General features: G+C 41.0%; 1 long non-coding RNA gene across 2 annotated transcripts; it reads left to right on the plus strand.

Moving 5' to 3' along the window:
* Positions 1-3253: 3253 nt before the first annotated feature.
* On the plus strand, positions 3254-8566 carry LOC139567425 (uncharacterized). 2 transcript variants are annotated; one of them, XR_011673403.1, is made up of 6 exons: positions 3258-4528; positions 4763-4906; positions 5540-5614; positions 6029-6137; positions 6245-6350; positions 6456-8566. It is a non-coding gene; the product is annotated as an uncharacterized lncRNA (long non-coding RNA). The 2 variants fall into 2 exon arrangements; XR_011673404.1 differs by lacking the exon at positions 5540-5614 and having other exon boundaries at positions 3254-4528.
* The last annotated feature ends 35 nt before the right edge of the window (positions 8567-8601 follow it).

Genomic DNA, 8601 nt, shown 5'->3' on the forward strand with positions numbered 1-8601 from the left:
AACCAGCCAAAATAAATATCCGCCATGTTGCAATGTCAACATTAGTCAGAAATAGCATTATAAATATTAACTTACTTTTGATGATCTTCATCAGAATGCACTCCCAGGAATCCCAGTTCAACAATAAATGTTTGATTTGTTCGATAAAGTTCATTTATGTCCATATACAGTGGGGAGAACAAGTATTTGATACACTGCCAATTTTGCAGGTTTTCCTACTTACAAAGCATGTAGAGGTCTGTAATTTTTATCATAGGTACACTTCAAAATATTAAGGAGCCACTCCTTAGTTGCCCTGGCTGTGTGTTGTCATGCTGGAAGACCCAGCCACGACCCATCTTCAATGCTATTACTGAGGGAAGGGGGTTGCTGGCCAAGATCTCGCGATACATGGCCCCATCCATCCTCCCCTCAATACGGTGCAGTCGTCCTGTCCCCTTTGCAGAAAAGCATCCCCAAAGAATGATGTTTCCACCTCCAAGCTTCACGGTTGGGATGGTGTTCTTGGGGTTGTACTCATCCTTCTTCTTCCTCCAAACACGACAAGTGGAGTTTAGACCAAAAAGCTCTATTTTTGTCTCAACAGACTACAATACCTTCTCCCATTCCTCCTCTGGATCATCCAGATGGTCATTGGCAACTTCAGACGGGCCTGGACATGCGCTGGCTTGAGCAGGGGGACCTTGCGTGCGTTGCAGGATTTTAATCCATGACGGCGTAGTGTGTTACTAATGGTTTTCTTTGAGACTGTGGTCCCAGCTCTCTTCAGGTCATTGACCAGGTCCTGCCGTGTAGTTCTGGGCTGATCCCTCACCTTCCTCATGATCATTGATGCCACACGAGGTGAGATCTTGCATGGAGCCCCAGACCGAGGGTGATTGACCGTCATCTTGAACTTCTTCCATTTTCTAATAATTGCGGCAACAGTTGTTGCCTTCTCAACAAGCTGCTTGCCTATTGTCCTGTAGCCCCTCCCAGCCTTGTGCAGGTCTACAATTTTATTCCTGATGTCCTTACACAGCTCTCTGGTCTTGGCCATTGTGGAGAGGTTGGAGTCTGTTTGATTGAGTGTGTGGACAGGTGTCTTTTTATACAGGTAACGAGTTCAAACAGATGCAGTTAATACAGGTAATGAGTGGAGAACAGGAGGGCTTCTTAAAGAAAAACTAACAGGTCTGTGAGAGCCGGAATTCTTACTGGTTTGTAGGTGATCAAATACTTATGTCATGCAATAAAATACAAATGAATTACTTGCGCAATGTGATACAATGTGATTTTCTGGATTTTTGTTTTAGATTCCGTCTCTCACAGTTGAAGTGTACTTATGATAAAAATTACAGACCTCTACATGCTTTGTAAGTAGGAAAACCTGCAAAATCGGCAGTGTATAAAATACTTGTTCTCCCCACTGTACCTCCTTTTGTTAGGGCGTTTGGTAAACAAATTGAAATGCGTGTGCATCTTCCAGCGGAAAGGTCGGACGAAAATTCCAAAAAGTTATATTACTGGTCGTAGAAACATATCAAACTACAGTGGGGCAAAAAAGTATTTAGTCAGGCACCAATTGTGCAAGTTCTCCCACTTAAAAAGATGAGAGAGGCCTGTAATTTTCATCATAGGTACACTTCAACTATGACAGACAAAATGAGGGAAAAAAATCCAGAAAATCACATTGTAGGATTTTTTATGAATTTATTTGTAAATTATGGTGGAAAATCACACATCACACTGCTACACTAGCTTGCTACCGATAGCCAGCTCCCGGCCAGCAGTCTGAATCGCCGTGACCCCAACCAACCTCTACTCACTGGACCCTTATGATCACTCGATTAAGCATGCCTCTCCTTAAATGGCAATATGCCTTGTCCTTTGCTGTTCTGTTTAGTGTTTATTGGCTTATATAAAATAAATGCAAATTAATTACTTAAAAATCATACAATGTGATTTTCAGGATTTTTGTTTTAGATTCCGTCTCTCACAGTTGATGTTAAAAATTACAGACCTCTACATGCTTTGTAAGTAGGAAAACCTGCAAAATCATCAGTGTATCAAATACTTGTTCTCCCCACTGTACATACACACACAGATTTTCCAACAATTGTTGACAGACCGATTATTTCATTTATAACTCCCTGTATCACAATTCCAGTGGGTCAGAAGTTTACATACACTAAGTTGACTGCATTTAACCTGTCTCGCCCCCCCGTTCCGCTAGCGGAACTCCTCCCACATTCCACTGAAAAGGCAGAGCGCGAAATTCAAAATATATATTTTTAAAATATTTAACTTTCACACATTAACAAGTCCAATACAGCATTTGAAAGATAAACATCTTGTGAATCCAGCCAACATGTCCGATTTTTAAAATGTTTTACAGCGAAAACACCACGTATATTTATGTTAGCTCACCACCAAATACAAAAGAGGACAGACATTTTTCACAGCACAGGTAGCATGCAGGTAGCATGCACAAAGCCAACCTAACTAACCTAGAACCAACCAAACTAACCTAGAAACAACTTCCTCAGATGACAGTCCTATAACATGTTACACAATAAATCTATGTTTTGTTCGAAAAATGTGCATATTTGAGCTATAAATCAGTTTTACATTACTGCTACCATCATAGCTACAGTCAGAAATAGCACGGGAGTAGCCAGAGTAAATACAGACACCAACGTCAACTACCTAATTACTCATCATAAAACATTTCAGAAAAATATATGGTGTATAGCAAATGAAAGACAAAGATCTTGTGAATACAGCCAATATTTCCGATTTTTAAGTGTTTTACAGCGAAAACACAATATAGCGTTATATTAGCTTACTGCAATAGCTAACACACAACAGCATTGATTCCAGGTAATCGGTAGCGATAGCACAGTTCGACAGATATATGAAATAGCATCCCAAATTGGGTCCTACCTTTGTTGATCTTCCATCAGAATGTTGTACAAGGGGTCCTTTGTCCAGAACCGTCTTTGTTTGGATCCAGAACGAACTCTTTCCCTCTTGAATTAGCAAGCACACTGGCCATGCGGCGCTAACCTCTCCTTCGTGAACAAATTCATACAACGCATCACGCCTAAAGTCCCGAATAAATTTCAATAATATAATAAAACTATATTGAAAAAACATACTTTAGTATGATATTGTGACATGTATCAAATAAAATCTAAGCCGGAGGTTGTATTCGCCCATAACGACGGCTTTCCAGAAGGCGATTCCAGGTCCTACTTCGCGCTTTCGAAAGAAAAAAAAGATGATGTATTCAATCTCTGAACAAGATAATCAACTCATTTCTGCTCTCACTTCCGCTTGACACCCAGGGGAAGGTGTATGACGTGTATCTATAGTCCTAAGTGACATGCCCATTTATAGACAAGCTCTTGAACAGAGACCTCGCTTTCGGAAATCTCACTTCCGGATAGGAAATGGGCTGCAGAAGGAGTTCTGTTTCACTTAGAGAAATAATTCAAACGGTTTTAGAAACTAGAGAGTGTTTTCTATCCAATAGTAATAATAATATGCATATTGTACGAGCAAGAATTGAGTACGAGGCCGTTTGAAATGGGCACCTCTTTCCAGGTTACTCAATACTGCCCCTTCAGCCATAACAGGTTATTAACATAATGTGTGTTGTCTCTTCGTGTGCAGGGCAAATAAAAAAAATTAAACTAGCAGACCGTCAGTTGTGGCAGCGTCCCAATTAAAAGTACACAACGCAGAATGAACCACGCTACACTAGCGTAGGATGGAGGTCTGTTTTTTGCCGCCTCGTGCGTTTCCGTCGGTAGATTAGTGGGGTTCTGTGTGGTATATATGCCAATCCAATTGGCAAAATCGATATAGTTATAGTGACCCAAGAAAAATTGTCCGATTGTCTTATCGGCTGCTATCTGACATCCTAGTTCCTCATTGGAAAGGATGATGGTCGATGAATACTGGATTCCTTTACATCCCGTTTACTTCTCAGACTAGCGAAAGACTGTGGACATTTGTCAGTCATATATTTTGACGAATTGCATTTAACTATACAGCTGCTTGGGTTTATATCAAAATATTGATACAGTATTTGAACAATTGTGTAAAAAAATATATATAAAAAAATAAGGTGGGTGTGAAAATGTTTGCACATAAAATCAAACTATTCCTTTGGCTACAAATTGTTTCAATGTCTAACAATTAGAGAAGAGCAGAAGTCCTGAAGTAGACATTTTCTATCTCAGACTTCTTTATGGAAAATGCTTAGTCGATATATTGCGAGTGAATGATTACTCCTTAAGTCCAAAATATCGATTTATGCAACAAATTAGGAAAACATCATGCGATATAAATTAATCAATTGTAAACCTGTTCAAGTTGACATTTCAAGTGTATCCCAACTACAGGAAGCACTAAAAAGACAAACGTGAAGCATGCTGAGACGTCTAACTCTTTCCTGGTCATTTGTTGTCATAGTTACAGAGCATGCCAATCATGCCAGGGACCACCTGAAGACAGAGGCGGAGTTAAAGAAATATGATGGGTGAGTCGAGGATGGCGATGTTCTCAATGTCATTGTCGCTATAGTAATCAAAGGTCTGTTTTAAAGACCTCTTTGTAGTCTGGTTTTCAGCTCAACCGTCACTAAATCATATTCAACCAATCACAGTTGAACTAAAAACACCCCATGTCAAGTATATTAATCTCAAACTACAAACAAAAAGATCAGTTTTGTTGTTCTGACCTCTGTGTTTCATGACCTTTGACCTCTATGCAGAGTGGTGTGTGTGGGCGGGGACGGCATGTTCAGCGAGATAGTTCACGGCCTGGTCTCTCGAACACAGGGATAACGGAGTAAACCAGAACAGCCCGGAGGAGAAGTTGGTACCCTGTAGTCTCCGCATCGGCATTATATCCGCAGGTTAGTCAAGACCCCACGCAGACATTCACAAGCACATGCATGTACACATTCGATACATGCCATCTGCAAGCATTCTCCTCTCTTGGTGTCTTGACAATATAGAATCTTATTTATATGTAATATTTTGGATTTAATGTAACAATGTTCTTGTCTATAGCTATTCTGTACTCTGTCGTATATTTTGTTTTATGTGGAAGAGTAGCTCCTGCATGTGCAACAGCTAATGGGATCCTAATAAAGTGAAAAGAACACACACCACTATGTTTACACAGCAATGATCACATCAATAGCTCAGTTTATGACCTGACTGCGTAAGTTTACGAACTAATGTCAACCATGAGGTCCATTTCATGTACACTACACTCTCTGTGTTGATTTCCGCATTCCATTTTTCCATCTTACACACACACACACACACACCCTGGCCGTGATCCCAGTCTCCAAGGGTGTTGGGATATGCAATAAAAAACATTTCCAATACATGCATATTAGTACACACTCATACATGTATGAGAGGGGACAATTATAAGCACCCACCAAATTATTATTATTACAAACACACACACACTGCTAGCTTTTGTCTGTGTAGGCAGGAACATAATGTATCATTGTCTTGTTTTGTGTTGTATCCAGGTTCAACGGACTGCATCTGCTATGCCACTGCCGGCATCAATGACCCTGTGACCTCAGCTTTACATGTCATAGTGGGTGGGTGCAGTTATCTATATTGAAATATTAACAGCACTTCCAATTAAATTGCCTTTAAAAATAGTGTAACTGACATTTTTATACAGCACAGACTAGTAGCATAAGCATTCTTTATCACTGTTCCAGGTCATTCCTGGAGATTCATTGTGAATAGAAATGTCTCGTGTTTGTCACTTCTATGTTATCGCTATGGCACACTCGGTTGACCAACAAGTGACAGCCGTGACCTACTTATTCAAAGCTTTTGAGATAAGAGGAAACTGCAGTGTGGATGGATGGGTGTGCAGGTGTGTTTTTTATAGTAAAAGCACATAGTGTGTCATCACACCTCTTTAAGACACTGTACCCCACACATACAGTATCTGTGGAGGATCACTCATACTAGACTTGTGGGGGGGGGGCGTGTCTTCACAGGAGACTCCCAGCCAATGGACGTTTGCTCGGTCCATCACAACACATTCTTGAGGTATTCCATCTCCCTGCTTGGATACGGTTTCTACGGTGACGTGATATGACTTTTCAGGTGGGTCAGAGGAGTAGCTTTAGCTGTTTTAGGAAATACAACCATTGGGACTGTTGCGGTAGTCTGTTGCTGTTGCTAGTGATATGGCATGATGTCGTTTTGTGCAGGTTTTAAGACGTTCCTGACATATCACCACTATGAAGGGGCTGTGTCTTTTCTACCAGAAACTGACATACTGGGAACACCGCGAGACAAGACCAGGTGTAGCGCTGGGTATGTAATACTGTACACGTACAACCTGTTGTGTAGTTTAGTATTACATGTTTGTCTAGATGGTGCAAAGGAGATTGGCTAGCCAACTCCATTCCTGCTTTCCAGGTGCTTCATATGCCAGCACAACGGGCAGCTGTATTCAGGGGATTCCCCAGAGGAATCCAAGACTGCTCCACTTTATTGAGCAATTACACACAAGGTCCAACTGAAATTTGACTTCCGCTTTTAACCCAAGCCCTCCGAAATACAAACACTGAGTATACAAAACATTAAGAACACCTGCTATTTCCATGACATAGACTGACCAGGTGAAAGCTATGATCCGTTATTGATGTCATTTCAATCAGTCTAAATGAAGGGGAGGAGACAGGTTAAAGAAGGATTGTTAGGCCTTGAGACAACTGAGACATGGATTGTGTATGTGTGCCATTCAGAGGGTGAATGGGCAAGACCAAAGATTGAAGTGCCTTTGAACGGGGTATGGTAGTAGGTGCCAAGCAGGTGCACCGATTTGTGTCAAGAACTGCAATCCTGCTGTGTTTTTCACATTCAACAGTTACCTGTGTGTATCAAGGATGGTCCACCACTCAAAGGACATCCAGCCAACACACAACTGCATTGGAGTCAACATTGGCCAGCATCCCTGTGGAACACTTTCAACAGCTTGTAGAGTCCTCCCCCAGCAAATTGAGGCTGTTCTGAGGGCAAAAGGGGGTTGCAACTCAATATTAGAAAGGTGTTCTTAATTGTTGGTATACTCAGTGTACATACACAGGTTTAGGAGAGGTGCAGGAGGCTGCCACACTGGGCGCTGCTGTTGTGGGGGATTAAGTGCCTTGCTCAAGAGCACAACGGCAGGATATGGCATCTAGGATTTCACACCAGCAACCCTCTGGTTACTAGCTCACTTCTTTGCGTCTGACCCGGGATTCGAACTGGTAACCCTCCAGTTGCTGGCTCACCTCTTTTACCGCTAGGCTACTAGCTGAAGCTTACACAAAAATGGGGAATCAGTAAGACTTTACTATTGGAAAGGATGTATCAGTTTAAATCACCACAAACATAAAAGTATTTTGGGCCACAAATGAAAGCCATTTATTAGTGTAAAATATATTTGAAAAAGCAAGTCTATTAACTTAGTGGGAGGAATGACCTCGATTCAGGGCTTTACCAAGTCGATGAAAGCTACAGTAGCAGCATGTCTCCAAAGCTCACAACTCAAAATCAAATCAAATTTTATTTGTCACATACACATGGTTAGCAGATGTTAATGCGAGTGTAGTGAAATGCTTGTGCTTCTAGTTCCGACAATGCAGTAATAACCAACGAGTAATCTAACCTAACAATTCCACAACTACTACCTTATACACACAAGTGTAAAGGGATAAAGAATATATGAATGAGTGCTGATACAGAACGGCATAGGCAAGAGGCAGTAGATGGTATCGAATACAGTATATATATATGAGATGAGTAATGTAGGGTATGTAAACATTATATTAAGTGGCATTGTTTAAAACCTTTTAGGGATAGGGGGCAGCATTTTCACTTTTGGATGAATAGCGTGCCCAGAGTGAACTGCCTCCTACTCTGTCCCAGATGCTAATATATGCATATTATTATTACTATTGGATAGAAAACACTCTGAAGTTTCTAAAACTGTTTGAATTATGTCTGTGAGTATAACAGAACTCATTGGGCAGGCAAACTTCCAAACAGGAAGTGGAAATTCTGGGGCTGGTTGATTTTCAACTCATCGCATATTCACATCCCAGTAAGATATGGATCTGTTCGCACTTCCTACGCCTTCCATTAGATGTCAACATTCAGTAGAATGTGGAATGAAGCCTCTAGTGTGATGTGGGACCGGATGGCAGCTATTTGAGTCAGTGGTCTGGCAGAATGCCAGTTCCTGGTTACGCACATTACTCTTGATATCGCCTTGCGTTCCATTACTCTGTACAGAAAAACGAATGCTCCGGTTGGAACGTTATTGGATATATATGATAATAACATCCTGAAGATTGATTCTCTACTTAGTTTGACAAGTTTATTCAACCTGGAATATAACTTGTTGAAGTTTTCGTCCGAGTTCGCCTGGACCAGCGCCAGCTTTTGGACATGTGAACTAAACGTGCTAGCAAAAGTAGCTAATTGGACACTAGTAATGGACATTATCGAAACAAAACAACGATTTATTGCGGAACTAGGATTCCTTGCACTGCATTCTGATGAAAACGTTTTTTCTCCT

Source organism: Salvelinus alpinus, unplaced genomic scaffold, assembly GCF_045679555.1.
Source record: "Salvelinus alpinus unplaced genomic scaffold, SLU_Salpinus.1 scaffold_529, whole genome shotgun sequence".
Classification (NCBI taxonomy): Eukaryota; Metazoa; Chordata; class Actinopteri; order Salmoniformes; family Salmonidae; genus Salvelinus; species Salvelinus alpinus.